Source organism: Larus michahellis, chromosome 1, assembly GCF_964199755.1.
Source record: "Larus michahellis chromosome 1, bLarMic1.1, whole genome shotgun sequence".
Classification (NCBI taxonomy): Eukaryota; Metazoa; Chordata; class Aves; order Charadriiformes; family Laridae; genus Larus; species Larus michahellis.
In genome coordinates, this window is record NC_133896.1 from 53,359,200 (window position 1) to 53,376,742 (window position 17,543).

The following is a 17,543-nucleotide window of genomic DNA, read 5'->3' on the forward strand; positions in this document are numbered from 1 at the left end:
AGGTTGCCCAGAGAGGTGGCAGAGGCCCCATCCCTGGAGACATTCAAGGCCAGGCTTGATGAGGCTCTGAGCAATCTGATCTAGTTAAAGATGTCCCTGCTTACTGCAGGGGGGGTTGGACTAGATGACCTTTAAAGGTCCCTTCCAATCCAACACGTTCTATGATTCTTACAGTAGTGACATGTTACCATGTACTTTTGATCTGTATAATCATGGAACAACTATTAGCTCTACAAATAGTCCCCAGGACTAAACACTCATGAGAGATTTGCTGTTTGCTGCCACAAGACAAATGCCGTGACCTCTATCTGAGTAGTATCAGCAATATGTGTGGCAGTTGTATCAATTTGTAGATTAAATGGGTGTGTGTGTGAGTGTCACTGCTTCTTAACACATGTAGGAAAGTTATTTCCTCCCTGCAATAATCACATCCCATGTATACAACCCCCTCTAGAGTCAGACCCTGCATCTTCAGCGCTGGAAAGCAAGTGTATATTTCTCTGTAGTGAAGATGGTTCTGAGATGCATGCAGGTGTGGAACATCTGTCCCATGCTATTAAAATGTTTGGAAGAAATTAAGTCTCTGAAAAAAGATATTTGAACCATAATGTTTCCCTACTTAGGATGAGTGAAAATTATGCATTTAATGTAACCATAGTTAGAGCACTGCTGTGTTCTGCAAGAAAACCTTTGTAACGTGAGCAAATTGTGGGAAAAATCCTGAAACAGGCCTTAAAAATTATTCTGTTTTGTAGGCTGAAAAGTAATATTAACTGACCAATATCCTAATATTTCCAGAATTGCTTTTTTGGTGTCCCAAAGCGCCAGCTGAATGATCAAATTTGCGTCCCTTGTATGAACAATAGTCTCTCTAATCTATTCACAAACCAAATAAAATCAATTATATGCTCTTATTTCAATTATTCACTTTTATGTCTATCATCATGGTACTTAAAAATCATAATCTCAATCAGAATCATACTGCGTTCGGTGCTGTGTTTTGCTAAGTGTCCACCCTTACTTTAGATAGGTGAACAGGAGAGGCAGGGAGGGCAGGGATAGGAGGCAGGAGTGACTTAGCCCAGAGGATGGAGTGGTAGAACTGAGAGTGGAAACTGTGTCATAATTCTGTCCTGCCCCCTGGGCAGCATTGTCACTTACGGGAGCTTGAAAGTGAGCTGCTGAGCTGGTGGGGGGACGTTCACAGACTAAACTTTAGTCTGGGGTCTCCAGGAACCTTTGGTTACCTCTGGTGAGAAGTTATATATTGCTATATTTTTTCTTGTAAAAAAACGTTTGTGTTGGTAGCAGCTTGTTTTCAAATGTTTTCTTTAAGCTTTACATTGCTTAGGCTTAATTTGTTCCTGAATGAATCAGGGATGGTAGGATTTCAGGATGAGTGCATTAAAGCTTTGTTTGATATCACAGAAATTGCTCTTCACAAATAGTTCATTTGTTTCTAAGGCATCTGTGCTATCTTTCCTTAGAAGAGTTTTATGTGGATTTGCACAATGGAGCCATAGGTGACAAAAAAAGGGGTTTTGTCATACTTTTCTTTAATGTTACTTCTTCTGCAGTGACACAGTTCTCCCACAGGGCTTTGGGTTTGCTACTTCTTTCCCTAAAAATCGTTTAGCTCCAGTGGAACAGCTAAGAGAACAGGGGAAAACAGAATTAAGTTTTAAAGGTTTCGGCTTCTGTTGCCAACGTGGGGAACAGAATGGCCACAAGGTGGTAGCAGCTTGTCAGGGAGGGCCAGGAGATGGCTCGTGAGTTTTGCTGCTTCAAGGAGGCAAATCCTGCCCGTGTGCCTTATGCCATACAGTGGAGCATTCGCAGTGTTCAAGCAGAGTTATTTTATATCTATTTTTTGTTCACTTGTGTTATGTCACTTTGAGGTAATCTTGTGTGAGGTAGAGTAACGGGGGATAACACCAGAGCATCTTTCTTCTCAGCTGTAAGGCCCCATAGACTGGCAGCATGTGACTTTGCCAAGGATGCCAAGTGCAAATACATTTAAAATTGCCAGCGTAAGCTAGTATCTGGGTTTGTGCTGCTGGCCAGTACAGTCCGTCTGCTTTTCGGGCTCTCCTAATGGAGTTGGTTGTGCCATCCAGAATGGCACAGACCCAAGCTGCAAAGTGCTGACCTCTTGCATACGCCTTCTGCCAGCTCAGTTCAGTTCAGGGTAATGTAACGGGTTAACTTTATACTGCCTGGCTTTGTGAGAGATCAGACATCATCCATCCTCCCAGGGCTGACAGAGAGTTCGTGTTAATAGAAAAAGACAGTGAAAACTCCATCATGTGCTCTGCCTGATTTGACCGAAGTGCAGTCATATGCCTACACGTGATCAAGATTAAATTTGTGCTGCTGAGTGATCTGGCAGTGTGCTAACCCCTTTTACTGCGCATGAAACCACAGTTTTGGGCAAAAAATTTGCTTTTGCTTCTACTGCTCCTGCTATGAGAGAAAAGAAAGGGGAGCTTCTGGCAGATTACTGGGGCAGGCAACTGTGGGGATTGTTTTGGTCTGGGTTACAGTTACCAGAAAAGATATAGGAGTTGTTCCGTAAACTGTTTCGCTGTGAATTCTGGGAGAATTTCATCCTTTCTTGATGCCTGGGAATTATGGGAAGGTATGTGAGGACTGGCAGCACTAACAATTTTCTTTCCTGTATCTGCTTTATGTCATGCTGGAGTGAAGTTTTTGTGTGTCATCAGGACTTAATATAAAGGCAACATTCAATTTACAACATTATAAGGTTAATTTAACTCTGCCATGAAGATAAGCTCTGCATTTGTTGCTGCATTTCTATGTATAAATGCTAGTTGTGCTGTGAATAGCAACAGTTTCATCTGGATCCAGTGCTTAGATGTGAATGCTCAAACACTTTGCAGCATGCAGTTTAAATCTTTTAAAGCAAAAAACCCCTGGTGTCAGTGCTAGTGTGGACCCAGCATTCATTGTCATTTGCTTACTGGAAGCCATAACCAACAGTCTGAACCGTTGTTTCCTCCGTGGAGTCCATCTTTACTCTTGTGCAAGTTTTCCCCCTCAGTGCTAATGATTTAAACACCTATTCATTGCTCAGTAAGACTCTCTCCCTGGAGGCAAAGAAGAAGTGAAAAAATGTTACTTAATGTTGCACAAAATGAAGATATGGTTTGTATTCGGTTCCTTTCACCCAGTGCTGCAAACATGCACATGCACTTTAAATTTCTCTCGATTTCTGTAGGATTATTCTTAGCGGCATGGTGAAATGTGCTTATGTTAAACATGCTAGAGAGGAGTTTCAAAATAAATCATGTCCTCAATTGACCTGATTCCCATTATTGTTATTTTCCTTTGGCTGTAGTATAGCTTATGGAGTGATAAAATTCATCACAGAAATTAGTGGTCTTGTTAGTTTCTCTCAGATACAGTTGTTGATTTCTGACTTATTTTCCATGTTTTCCTTTGATTCCACAATTCTTAAAGGGGCATCCTCCATTTTGCAGAAAACAAACTGTTTAAAAATATATATTCCAGCTACTTTTAGCTAAATAAAAATAATATACTCTCTGGATACTTATACAACTGGCTCACTTCGGGATTTAGAAATCTCTATGAATTTTACACGTATTTAAGGAGCTCTTAGTCAAGCAAGCTCCTTTAAATCCAGTTATTTCTGCTTTGTTCTTTTCTGTTCTTTCCAGATATTTTCTTCTCTCAGGCCATTTCATGAGAATCCCATCCCTAGCTGCCAATAGTGATTCTGGTGTCCATGCTTGGGTTCCTTTTTCTCTTTTCCTTTTCCCAGCTCCAACTTTAATAAGCCTTCTGGGCTTTCTTTGAAGATTTCATCTGCAACTGCAAATAAACCCTTGTATATCTCTGATGCTTCTATTTGGATTAAAAAGCTAAGTGACCTTGCTTTAAAGACTGAACAAAGAGCTCTTGAAGATACGTGGAGACTGGTACTCGATACACATCTGAACTCAAACCTGGAGTACAAAAAAAGTAAACACATTTTTAAAATTTTTTTCTGCCTTCATTAACAAATTGCTCTGAGCCTGTGTTAATGTTTAAGTTCCTTCCTTGTTTACTGAGTTAAAAAGGAGTTCTGTAAATTTTTTTCATTAGAGGGGGTGTGTTTCTTTCCCATTTTCCCCCACACACTCTGGTTCTTGTATATGTAGAAAAAGTTCCCCTGCACACTTGGGGAATATTTATAATACTTTCCTTTGTTACCTCATTCTGTTTGAAAGCCTTGGCCGAAGCTCTTGAGACATGTTGAAACAACCTGAGATCACCCAAAAGGAAACCTGAAATGTCATAGGACAACCTTGGCCTTTCAATGTCAGAAAGTTTGCAAGCAACAATATATGCCCTGTTCTGAGGCAACCCTGTTTTAACACAAGTGCTTCCCAAAATCATGTTACTGCGTTCCAGCACAACCCCTTGAGACAAATGGGGGATGGTAAGAACCCCCCCTGGAAATAGTTAGGAAAAAAAAGTCAGAGACAATGGGTGGTGATCATGCAGAGATCTTACTGCTCCTGCACACGTTCTCCAGGGATAGGGAGTGTCTTTTTATTGTATGGTTGTACAGGGTTTACTACAGCAAAGCTTTGGACCCTGCTAAGGGGTTTTGGATGTTTTGGGAATGCCAGTCAAAATTGTGCTATTTAACCAATGGTTATTGTAGTGCTTTGAGAATTGGGTTTGTTCCCACAGGTTTATTTTTATCCACGTTCCTCAGCTACGTGTTGGTGTGACTGTTGCTATCACTGTCATGCCAGGGTTGGTTGTCATTGCATTCTGGACTACTTTGTTTTTGGATTCTGAGTATGATGCTTACCTCTAATCACATGCAAATGTCTGCATCTGAGCTAGGCACCTCACATTTTCTCCCTGGTCCGTAGAGGTTTAGTCAGCGTAGCTGACACTAGGGTACGACTCGTCTCACGCTGAGGCAGATGCCTGTGTTTGATTAGATGAATACCTCCTTCAACTCCAGTGGTTTTATTGACTAGATCCCCCTTGGCAGCCGTGTTATAGATATCTACAGTTAGGAGAGATGAATCCCATCCTTAGAGACCTCTACTATGCTGCTGGTGTAACTAAGCATAGAAAGCTGATGTGTAGATGGTGCCTAACGTGATCCCAGTCAGAGGGCTGGGTGCTGCAGGAGCTGTGTCCCTGGCCCAGCAAAGGGGCTCCTGTAAGGTTTTCCCTATTCTGTGTACCTGTTGTAACCAGGCCCACAGACTCAGCCACATCTGTGGCACAGCGTGATCTCCAGATAATCATCTTTCTCCCTTTCCCCCTCAGCCACATCTTCCTTCCCTGCCTGCCTTGTCCTTCCCTTCCCTTAGCCTAATCTCTGCTGCTGGTCCCAGCTCTCACACTGCATCCGACCCACTCTGCCAGTTTCTCACAGGTTTCATCATTATTTCACTGGGCAGTTTTCACTAGTGGCTTTCTAGCTACAGGGACAGCAGAAGTAAGAGAAATTCATTCCTTAGCTTTTGAAATAGCTTAAGACATAAGAAAAGATTTACTGGGCCAGCCCCAAGGTTCACACACCCATCGCGTTTCTCCTAGCTGCCAATAGTGAACGCTGGGGGAAAATGCAGGGCAAGCCCACGGTGGTACTTCCAACCTGCAGAGGTCTGGCTCAAAGGTTTTCTAAATCAGAGACATTATCTTTGAATCTGAACACATGAATGTTCATAAACAAGGTGGCAACATGGCAGCAGGTCTGAGGTTGACAAGTCTAACCCTTCCTCTCCCCAACTGGCTCTTGACTCAGCATTGCTGTCTGTGTGGCTGTTTGGTAAACATGGGGTTTACTTACAGGAACCAACTCAATGACTTTTTCTCATTTTTTAAAATGAAATAATAATTAATTTTTTCTTTGCTTTAAACTCCCTACAAATTGGCTATAGTCAGAGAGTGGAGAAGCAGTTAATAAAAGCATTGTTATCTGGGGCGATAAGGGCCTTGCGGCAGGCCAGTGCTAGCAGGGCTGATGCATCTCAGTGTCAGTACAGAGTCAGTGACTTTGAGACTTGCACTAAAGATTGCGTCTGATTTACTAGTCTGTCATCCAGGACATGGACCCACTGGGATTACCAGGCTCTGAAGAGCCTTGTGACTTCGGAAGACCTCTGTAAGGTGCAGTCCCCCCAGAATCATCTTTAGCTCACAGGGTACACCCCCAAATTGTAAAAATAAAGGCTGATTGTAAGCAACATTGTGACACCAGTGCTGGGAGGAACAGTGACCAACTTTCCAAAATGGCACAGAAATAGGGGATGCAGTGGGAAAGGCTGATGGAGGAAGGTGCTCTGGGGAGGGAAAAGTTTATATGAAAGGGAAGGTGGGCAGAATGTATGTGCTTACTGAAGGCAAGCTCCAATCCTACAGCACTGCATCAATAAATCTGAGCATTTAAAAGACAGCTATCCAAAATGAGCACACAGTTAAGAAGCATGAGCTTGTATTTACACTTCCACAGCATACAGAGACAGCCTAAAGCCAAACCCCTCTGAAGTTAACCCAGTGGTTTGCTGGCTGCTTTCCTGCCTAACTCAATCTGGGAATGACACCAAGTGGTCCCCCGGTGGAATGGCAAATAGATTATTTTGCTATGGCTTCTTGTACCTGCTACATTTCTAATGTACCACTCTTAACGTGGGCTGTTTTATGCTGCTGCACAAAAGCATGGAAGATATTTTGTTATTTGCTCATTTATTTCTTTATGCAAACTTCTTGTCTAGGGGTGATGTGGTCTGTGTAAATTATTCAGCATCCCTCCAGTGATTTCAGGACTAGCACATAGGTGGCATGTCTGTACTTTGTAGCTCAGATGTCCTGGAGCTAGCTCCAGTTACAGCTGGAATATCGGAGCAGGGTCGTGCTGAGATAGCAATTTGGATCTAGAGAACAGTACAGAAGTTTCACTAGTGACTCCATTTCTCTGCAGGGAAAATCAGCTGGCCAGGCGGCTGTGCTGAGGTGTTAGGCTGTTTCCCAATCCAGAGCTATTTTGGTGGGCATTAACTCTGTGATTTTTGCACCAGGCTCTGTTGTACGATGCAGGTATCCTCCGTTGCCTGTTTCTGCACCAAACAGATCCATGATGTAACAGACAACATGACAAATATTATCCCAGCAGAGATTACTTTTGTCTGTCTGTTGCAAGATAGTAGATCTGGTGGTGCTTAATGAGTCAAAAAGATCAAGAGTGACTGGGTAAATCAGCAAAGCAGACCTATAATGCAGAAAACAAACGGTTCAATAATGTTCCTACTTTTAAGATGAAAGCAAAGCCTCTTGGCTCAGTGAAAAAACAACAGCTCAGATAAAGTAGCACTAGAGAGATGATCAAACCACTGCACTAGCTTTAAGCTGTCTGGCATGGATGCTGCTGAGGAAATTGGTGCAGCAGCAAGAATTCTGCATGGGCTGCAAAATGCTGCTGAGAAGCTGTATAAAACCACCAGTTTAATGCTTCAGACAGTTAAAACACTTATAATCCAGAAAGTGTTATGTATGAAGCAGGTTCTTGCTCTTTGGGTGGGTTCATGGACTTTCCTAGACTGCCTCCAACCTTGAATGGTGGCTTCTATCTTTTTCCAATGTGTTTCCAAACATTTTCTAACGGGGTGTGAGTTCCTGCCCATCAAATTAAAGCATAGTGGCAAGCATGTTTCTTGCCTTGGTTGTTTTTCCTGGACCCTTTAGAAATAGTTCAGAGAGTCCTTGGGGACTGTAGACCACAGGCTGAAAATCACTTAATAATTCTCTTTTCTGGTGCCTTGCAGATTCCTGGGACACAGCATCTCTTTCAGCAGAAAAAACAGCCAGGGTGATGCATCCACACATGCAGTCATAGCTTAGTTGAGACAGAAGGCATGTTTTTAGGTCAGGACAGTGGGGTATGCATGGCAAAAAGAAGCTGATAGAGAACAAAAGGGCTAAGTGACATTTAGTGAATGATATGAATTATTTTCTTCATTTTTTTTTGCATTTGAAACTTTTCTTTGGGAGGTGAGGTGAGGTGAAAGGTAAGTGAGTTTATAGGGTAGAACACACTGGTTAGACTTTGCTGTGGCTAGTTTTATTTTTTTTTTATTTTGACTTGGGGTTAGGAACAGTCTGTGGCTGTTTCTTCTTCAATTGTATTTTTAACTTTTGGCAAAGTCACACAGTTTTGAAGATGCTTATTTTTATAGATTTCAGAAAACAAAATAAATAAAAACAAGCTATTTGTATCTCTGTGCTTGTGTCATTCAAAGTCATAACTGTGATTTTCACTGGTCAAACCAGGACCCAACGGTTGTTTTTCTACAGCTGTGGAAATCTTGAGTAATACTTGGTAGTGCTAAAGGTACCATGTATTTTCGCAAAAGCCCCTTGTCTTTGCGTCCAGTAAGAGAAAGTTCTTATTTATGGGACAGCTGCCAAAAGATGAAACTTATGTTGTAAGACTGCTTTTTTCCAAATAAGTCCGTGCCAGCAGCTGGCATTTCGTAGAGTAGAAATCACAGCTTTCATGTTGGGGGAAATCATCCTGAGATACACACGCATTATTGTGGATGAGTATCCTGGCCCTCTTCGTGCAGATCCTGGCCCCAAACGCTACAGCATTGTCCCTTCCTGCGTGGTGGGGTGGGTCATGGGAGACAGCAGAGCTGCCTGTGCTTTGCATTCAGATGTCTGGTGTTATTAATCCCATGGTTCCTCTTCTGTCAGCTTCTGAGAACTCTCTAAATATTTCTATGGATGAGAAATTTCCCTTTGTTTCAGTGCGAGTAATGGGAAGCTCTGTTTGGGATGTAGTGTGGTGCCACGTGCTGGCCGTGGCTTTGCAAGCCAACCGTTGTGCTGTTGGGCACTGCTGGCAGTGCATTTTGAAAGGCAAAAGCTACTCCAGCTCTCCTTTCCCCACTTTCAGCTGGACTTCCAGGGCAACAAGAAAGTGGAGAAAGGCTGGAAGATGTCAGTGGGCAGTGGGATGGGACAGTGATGCTGTGTCAGGAGGGTCTTCCCTTGGCACCGTCTCACTCAGAATGATTTTGCATCAAGGCCTGAGAAGCAAGCATGGGCTGGTAGGGCATAGATTTTAGGCCTCTATTTTTACAGCCTCTTAAAGAATGTCATTGTCATAAAAGGCACATTCTGGTATTTCTGGATCTAAAAATTCCAATAAAAATTTAAGTGGGAAAACATACCAAAGTCACCCTTATTTTCTGTATTTATAGCTCCAGTTCTCACAATACACTGCAGACATTACTGTCTAACCATACAAGGCTGTGCCCTCATTAAGGACATCTTTATATTAAGGAAATTCCCCTTGAATTTGGCACAGCCAGGAGCTGAGCACCCGGCACGGTGTGCAGAGTGGGAGCAGGGCACAGTGATGCTTGGATGAACATCAGGCAGAACCAGTGCAAGCATGTGGGGAGCCCCAAGAGAGCAGGACATATTTGCCAGCCACCATCACCATGCTCCAAAAGGAGCTTAAAGGAGGCAGTTGTGTACAGAGATTGGGGAGTGAGAACTGGAGAGGGTGGCCAGCAGCCTCGCCACCTCCAGCGCTGGGGCAAAAGTAATGCCAGGGCAGTCCCAGTCTGTGCTTACTGGTACTGACAGAGATCCAAGGGGTGGCCTTGCTTCTGCAGCTGGACTTTGCTCTGAGGGAATAGGGGTGTTCTAGCTGCCTTCTTGTTAATTAAACCTCTTTTTTTCTACAAAAAAATTGTTAGCATCTCTCTGTTTTGATCCCCACAGGGATCTGCAGTTCTCCTTCTGATTCAGCTATGTCAGATGTGGACCCTGCCTGCTGGACACACTTACCCCATCTGAACATTAAGCACCCAGTTTCTGTCCTTGGTGTGTCTTGCCAGCTGCTCTAAGGCACTAATTCTCCACCACAACCTTGTTTTGGGTAACCCATAAAATGTAATATCCTAGGTTAAGATACTAGTGAGCATGAGGCAGTGTCTCCTGCTTTGCCAGAGCTGGTTAAAATGTTAAACCAACAAACTACCTTATCTTCTCTAAAATGTTCTTGCTGGTTACCTCATGAAGGCTAAGAACTTTGCATCCCTTTCCATAGTGAAACCCTCAGCCCCATTATTTCAATGAGCTTTGCTGGATTTTACTGACAGGATCAGCTGCCAACCCTTGGAGGAACTCAAGGTTGATACTGTGAATGGTGGTACCTCAAAAACCAAATGTGGAAAAAGACTGCTTTCTGGAAGAAAACACAATTCCTTGAAACAAAGGCACACAAGAGCACCTGAGCTTCTCCTAAGGCCACGGAAAGCTGGTCTTGCGACAAGTTGCAGTAAGCACATGGTGACTTATGGGAGCAAGGTCAATTTTCAGCTGCAGAGGTTCTGACCCTGTGTGTAGGGGAAGGCAGTGAAGTGTATTTTTAATCTTGAAACTACTGGGATAATGCAATAATTGTAAAGACTATTTTACTTGCCCACAGGAACTTTACTAACGCAACTTCCAATAACTTCTACTAATCTCCACCATGTCCTATCTGAATTCTTGAAATGCTGCTCTTAAGTAACACTGAGTTAAAAGAAAACCCATCCTCCCATTGTCACTTATTACAGTGTTTTGTAACTATATTTAAAGGCAGAAGGTTGCCTGACCTCTCTAGGTGAAGAAGAACGTAGAGGTTTTAATATTTTTCAAGCAACGATGTTCTAACCTGGAACCCATCATTTGCTGTTGATTACAACTGGCCAAAGAATGAATGACCACAACATCCTCTGCTTTGGAGCACCAAGAAAAGTAGGAAAGCTTTGCTTTTGTCAGGTTACTACTACTGTCTCTTCCAAGGCAAGTATTGAGGAAACTGCAGGTGACAGCAAGAGAATGAGGTGGTTTTTTCATGTATTCTGAGATAAGCAAAAAGTCACACTTCTATTTATTTTTTTATTAGGTATGAATGCTTTTATTGTGTGAAATTCTTGCCTAAGTGTACTGTGGATACTAAAGGTTTCTGTAGGTTCAGAAAGTGTCTCTACTGTATCATGAAGGAAAAATTTACCAAGTGCTATGAAACACAAAGACAGCAACTCTGGCTCAGGATGTCCTTGAGTGCAAATCACTGGAAGCTACTAGAATATGTTAGTGACGTAGTGTTGTATATTGCCAACTTCTTGTATCTTCTCCTTTGCATCCATTACTGGCCACAGCTGGAGAGAGAGTATTGGATTTGAGGGACCTTTTGTCTGATTTGGTAGAGACATTTCTGCCTTCTGATGCTTTTCTGAATGTTTCCGATTTAATTTAGACATGCAGAAGGCAGCAATGAAGCCCTATTTTGTCTGTCCCATAGCAACAGCCTAGAAATTTTGCAGTGCCTGTGTGAGACTCAGTGACATTGGTTTAACATACACGCCAATCTCCATTTTTCCAAATACTTACGTATGAGTATAAAGGCTATCATAATTAAACATAGCTCTTGCTCATGGACTCCCACTTGTGCACCAAAGGGTAAACATGGGTGATAGGCTGTCAAAACCAGCTGGGATCATCCTAGTGACATCCTGTATAGCTCTGACTTGAAAATTTCTCCAGTGGTCCTGCACAAGAGTTCTGAACTGCCTGAGCTAGAGATGATAGCCACAGCGTATCTATCCTCCATCCTGTCACACAGTCTTGGTTTGAAGACCTATAGGGCACAGATCACGTGGAAAGTTGTTTCTGAGGTTCATTATTTCCTCTGTCAGAAATGAGCAATGTGGTGGTTATCTGAATTTGTCAAACGCTAGTTTCCAGCCACTGGATCTGATTTTACTTTTGCGGCTTGGAAGAAAGACTCATGTCCTATCAGAAATGTGTTCTCATGAAGACATTGCTGGGTCTAATCAAATGGCCTTTTGACCACCTCTTTAGTAAACCAAAGAGGGGTCATGGATCTGTGGTGGAAAGTAATGAAGCCCTTTTGGGTTACTGAGCACTGCTCAGCACTGAGCTGCAGCAATGAGTTGTGCTCGTGCTCTGAGCTTGCTGCAAGCACAAAGGATGCATGCAAGCATAAGCCACTGTGAACTGTATTTTATTTGATAATTGGAGCAGCCAAAGAGGTCACCTTCTTTAACCCTGTCAATGAGCAGTAACTTTTAAAGCTGTGGCAACCCTCTTGCTTTGGATGTATGTCTGAGCCCTGAGCTATTTTACCCCCTCTGTGCACATTCAGTGCCTCATCACAAAGCCCGAGGGACTGAAGAGGCCATGGAGACAGATTTCTCTCCTCATTTTTAAGTAGCATCAAAGTGAAGACACACGAAGGGCAGTCAATAGTTTGCACATTGTTGTGTAGCTCCCAGCCACAATTCCAGTTTGAAAGCAAGCCACAAGATTTGTATTATTGGGACCACTTGGGACTTTTATTTGGGGCTCGGAGAGAAATTCCAGGCAGTCCCCACAGTATGACTTTTTCAGTCCTTCAAAAGAGGTGATTTAAAATTTGCCCTGTAATTAAATTATTATAACTAGCAGCAATTTTCTTCTGCTTGCAATTTAGTTCATATTAAATTTACCTCTATCATTTTTTGTCTACATGAACTTGGGAATCTTTTATTTAATTGACTAATTTAGATAGATCAAGAGATAAGGTTCTTGTGGGAGTAGGCACCCGAAGGCTCCAGACTTCTCATGTTGAATCATGGTAACAGCCCAGGGCCAGGGTAGTCAGGGTAAGGAAATATTCCTTCCTGTAGAGTTTATAAAGAGCATCTTGGAATAAGGGTAGCTAATTATTCAGGTCAAACACTGCTTGAAGTTCTAGTGAATGCAGATTTTATATACATAGAAAAGCTACGTGTTAAAAGGCTATAAAACCACAGCATTTTTCCGGTCAGGTAGTTCACCAGTTTTCAGCAGGTCAGTTTTTTTTGGAGCCTGACCTGATCCGAAGCCTGTGGAAGTCAGTGGAAAAACTCCAAAAAGACTCCTGGCTTTAAGTCAAGGAATTAAGTTGTATGCCTTAGTGCCATCGGATATTATTGGGCTAAAGAGCTTATTAAGATTAAAAATGGGATTAGGCATTACCATGCATGAATGTAAAGAGGTTACGTGGCTGGGATAAAGTTGCAAAGCTTTATTCTGCCTTTCAGACTTGAGCCAAGAAAAAATATTATGTATCATAGCATTACACACAATGAGGTGCATCTTGTATCTTCCAAAAAGAAATCTGTCACTGAAGGCACAATGTAGAACTAAAATCTCAAAATCTCACTGTTTTTTTCCAAGAAGCAGTTCTTGCTGATCAGTGAAATGAAAATGTCTCATGTACTTCCATGCTCTTTCTTTTGAGCCTTAGATTTTTTCCTTTTTTTTTTTTTAAGATTTATTTTTCCAAATGAGCTTTTGGTTGCAGTTGCTCCCTTAGCCCCTAGAAAATCAGCAAAGGATTCCCAGCACTGCAGGGAAGAAGCGAGGAGAGGAGAGGAGAGGAGAGGAGAGGAGAGGAGAGGAGAGGCGAGGAGAGGAGAGGAGAGGCGAGGAGAGGAGAGGAGAGGAGAGGAGAGGAGAGGAGAGGAGAGGAGAGGAGAGGAGAGGAGAGGAGAGGAAAGGACGTGGTCCAGCTGCTGTCAGTGGGAGCAGATGGAGGAGGTACAAGGCTCCCGAAGTACATTGTCTGTCAGAAAAGAAAGGCAAAGCACACGGGAGGGTGCAGGCAGAAATGGGAGGAGAGAGGGGCAGGGATGATGATGGAAAGGGGGAGCAGACAGTGTAGTGCCAGGGACCATGATGGAGGCATAGAGATGATGTGTGGGGATCAGGCCCCCCAACACCTCAGCTCGACGAACAGTTGCTGAAGACTGCTGCTTACTGCACACATGCCCGCACCACGCTTTCGTAGTGCATGGCGAGTGGGAGGCCATTGCTGCTCACTTTGCTCTCTTATGGTCGAATGGTCCTGCAGCAGCAGGAGGTGGCTTGGGCTGTCTGGCGCTTGCTGAGGGCCAAGGGCAGGTACAGCCACTATTCCTGGAGGGCTCACTGGGTGCTAACGGGGGTGTGGGTCTGAGCCAATGGTCCCTACTCTTCTTTCCCTCCCCCCCCACCCCGTTTTCCACCAGGAGCAGGGGTGGAAGCTCAGCTCAGATATTTTTCTTCCATCCTATTAATGTGTTTCTTTTTCTTCACTGTTTTTTTTGTGTGTCTTGTTATCGGAAGCTTACAGATGGCTGCTAAGCAGAGCTACCTGTGAATTTAACTTTGATATTGTAATGACTGAGCATAAGTTTCATATGAAAAACAAACTTACTTTCTATATATCACTATTGTATATCTTGAGAGAAAGCAGCGATGGCGGTGGCCCAGCGCGACTGCCCTGCCTCCTGCAGGAGCTCCGCCTGATCCATACCAGATGTTCTCTGCAGGGGATTCTTGGATTCTTTTTACAGTCCAGTCACAAATGTCCTAAGTAACAGAGCCTTCCCAGTTCCCACGGGAGAAGAAGCCAACTTTCCTGAGGAAGGCATTTGTTAGGACTTCTTGATAGCAACTACTTAAAATTTTGATGTCTTGTTAGGTTCAGATAGATTTTCCATGTTTCATCATAGCTAGAATTTGTCCTCCTTTGTAATCTATACCCTACAGCTACCTCCAGATGGGAATCACAACTCCACCTGGCTGTTTCAGGGGGCTGTCCATGCTAGACCAAATTCCCTGCTGCCTGTGGAGCCCTCACTCCTCCTTTCTTCATTTTTCTGTCTGTATGTTTCTTTCCTCTCTCTCCCCCTTCTACATTTTCTGAAAATGCTTAACAGTTTATCAGCCTCTGTCCTCAAAATGTCTAGAACTGAATGCAGCTTTCTGGATGGGGGTGCGACAGTGTTAAGCTCCTCTCAGGTTTCTCATAGTGTACTTCCTTGTGGTACTATTTCTGTATAGGCAGCTTTAGCCCCAAATTGCTTCATTTGCTGTCCATATTTCATTCCAATTTCATTGCTGGACTTGCTTTCCCCTTGCTCTCTTCTCGGACTAGTGCTTACCAAATCTTCTAGCTTAAGATTTGTGTTTGCAAGGAATGTTCCCCGATGCCTCCATCTGTGCGTTCCTCATCCCAACTGTCGATATGTGACCTGGCCATGTACTGACATTTTCAAGACTGTTTATTCTGCATCTCCACTGTGCCCCCCTTGTTAGTGAAGTTCAGTATCCACAGGCTGGAGTAACACACTGGCTTGGAGATCAGGATTATTACTAATTCATTAGTTCCCAGTGATGTACTTACGAAGTGCCTAGCATGGAAAGACCTTGATCCCAGCGAGGGTTTCTGGTAACACTGCAGTTGCTAAAGCCAGATCTAACACTGCTTGTTTCCCATGGGGTTGGCCTGCTGTTATTTTTCTTCCTTTACTTTCAGACCTGCAGCCAGCTCCCCTGGTGCAGACAGATGCAAGCTTGCTATGCCTGTGCCAGCAGCTGCCTGGATGACAAGGTGGCTGTCTGGTGTACAGCTTTGAGCTGACTTGTATCCAACTAGCTTGTGAGACGAGCAAATGAGCTTGCCTTCTCCTTCTGCCCCGAGAAACCAATGTGGGGTTTTGATGAAGCAATGTGAGTTCGTGCCTCAGGTCACTTGTGGGGCAGAAACCTCTGTATGGCTGAGGAACTGGCCCTGTCTCCCATCTCTCTATAAGCTGCTCTGCCCCTCTTCACCCACTGTTAGCTTGCGTAGGTCACACTTCCAAGAGAAGTGTTCCAGCAGCCTACATTGGAGTGGGTGTTAACAGTCCTGGGATTTCCATCTTTTTTTCCTTCTGTTGTCCTAACAGAGGTGAGGGGAAACAAAACACAAGTTACTGAGTTCTCCTAATAACACAAGATACAGATTCTCCTGCTGATGTTATTCCTGCTTACCTACTATGTCACCCATGATTACATGGCCATTGTGGTGGTAGTTTGGAGCATCCCTTGGTCTCACATTTTGATGTGTTTCTCTCCAAGCTCTCTTTCTTCCTGGATGGTTGTGCTGCTTCAGCCACTGTCTCCCAGATAGATCAAGGCCTCTTGTAAGGGATCAAGTTCAGCTTCGTCAGTGGATGCCCCTTGTAGACAGTTTGTGCCTTGTGCAGATACTTTTCTTCAGTACCATAACAGGCTTGGAGCTTCTGCAAGTGCTCCTTGACCATCTGCCATGCCCTGTATGGCACAGTCCACAGGGCAGAGCCTGGTATATTGCTTTAGCAGGCATCTCACAGAGTAGGGGCTTTACCATATTGCTGTCCATGTTGTCCGTGTTCTTGAAGGAATCTTTCCTTCCTATGCACTTTTCCTGTGCTCACTGCTATCCTGACCAAGCTCTCAGGGTACCAAAAGCCTTCTCCGCTCCCAGTGCACCCCTGACTAAAGTCATACTCTTCACAGGGTGAGGTAGTTCATCTATTTGTGTGGTATTGCTGGTCTGCCTGGCCATGGGGACAGCCTGGTGTATGTTGCATAGGTGCTGGTGATTGCTGTGCTCAGACACTTCATTTACAGTCTCAGGAATGTGAGAGGCCCTCAGAAAAATGCCAGAGACAAGAAAGTGTTTGAAAATGCCTGAAGGCAATGAGCCTTCATAGTGATAGTATCTGTTTCACCCAGTGGGAGCAGCACGGGCCAGAAATCTCACCACAGTTATGCTAAACTTCAAGAAGGGGAACCACATAAAAAATGAGAGCACTTGTTAAAGATAAGCTAAATGTTGCAACTGATGGAATTAAATCCTTATGTGCTCCCGGCACAGAGGCATCAGCCGTCCCACTCTGTACAGGTGGGTTACAGTTGGTGTGGGGAAGTCTGGGAGCTGTAAGTGCTCCCTGCCTTGTCAGTCAGGACAACCTCTGGAGGTGCTGGTGCTCAACATTGCGGTACTAAGCTGAGGCCAGCTTTAACAACCCTGGCAGCCCTATGGGGACTGGGAGTAAGATTTCAAAGTTAAGCAGTCCAGTATGAGGAAATTCCAGAGTTGAGCACATTCAGAAGCATGTGATACTATCTTTAATTTTAATTGCATGACCTTCTGTTCTTTTTTTTCAAATCTGTCTAGATTTGGTGATGCTGGGACAGCCTGTTGGCTGGAATAACCTGCCCACCCTGAATGATGCTCAGCAAGTCATTCTTATGAGGCATTACATAAATGCTTTCAAAATACATACTGATTGTTCCTCGGATCTCTAAGCTGAGGCCCTGGATCTCACTGTCTGAGTGAGATCAGAGTCAGAGAGAGTGAGACTCATTAGTGAGTACCCATAGCTGCAACCACAAGCAATGACAACTGTGTTTTAAACATGAAGACGTAATGTTTAGTACTCTGAAAAATCAGGTACTGGAAACCTAAAGGTGGTGCATACTCTTGACGTTAATTTTTCTGACTCTCAAGTTCCCATATATAAAATAGAAAAATGCCCCACAAATCACATATATTGTCAGAGTACATTTTTAGTCCATACCATATTGATAAATACCATAGGAGAATGTGATAGTGTCTTGATACTGACTAAGGCGCTGATATGCAAACTGTTGGA

The 17,543-nt window shown here is 43.6% G+C and overlaps 1 protein-coding gene across 14 annotated transcripts in view; it reads left to right on the forward strand.

The window, feature by feature from the left end:
• Positions 1–17,543, forward strand: part of ARHGDIB (Rho GDP dissociation inhibitor beta) — a 62,964-nt gene that overhangs the window by 14,977 nt on the left and 30,444 nt on the right. For 5 of the 14 annotated variants that reach the window (XM_074576383.1, XM_074576287.1, XM_074576296.1 and 2 more), the window contains exon 1: positions 1,085–1,252. The exons of 1 other annotated variant lie outside the window; for it this stretch is intronic. The gene's annotated coding sequence lies outside the window, so the exon portion shown is untranslated. Of the gene's footprint in view, positions 1–1,084; positions 1,253–2,367; positions 2,639–3,802; positions 4,003–17,543 lie in introns of those variants that run through there. 8 more of the 14 variants (XM_074576314.1, XM_074576361.1, XM_074576402.1 and 5 more) reach the window with 6 other exon arrangements.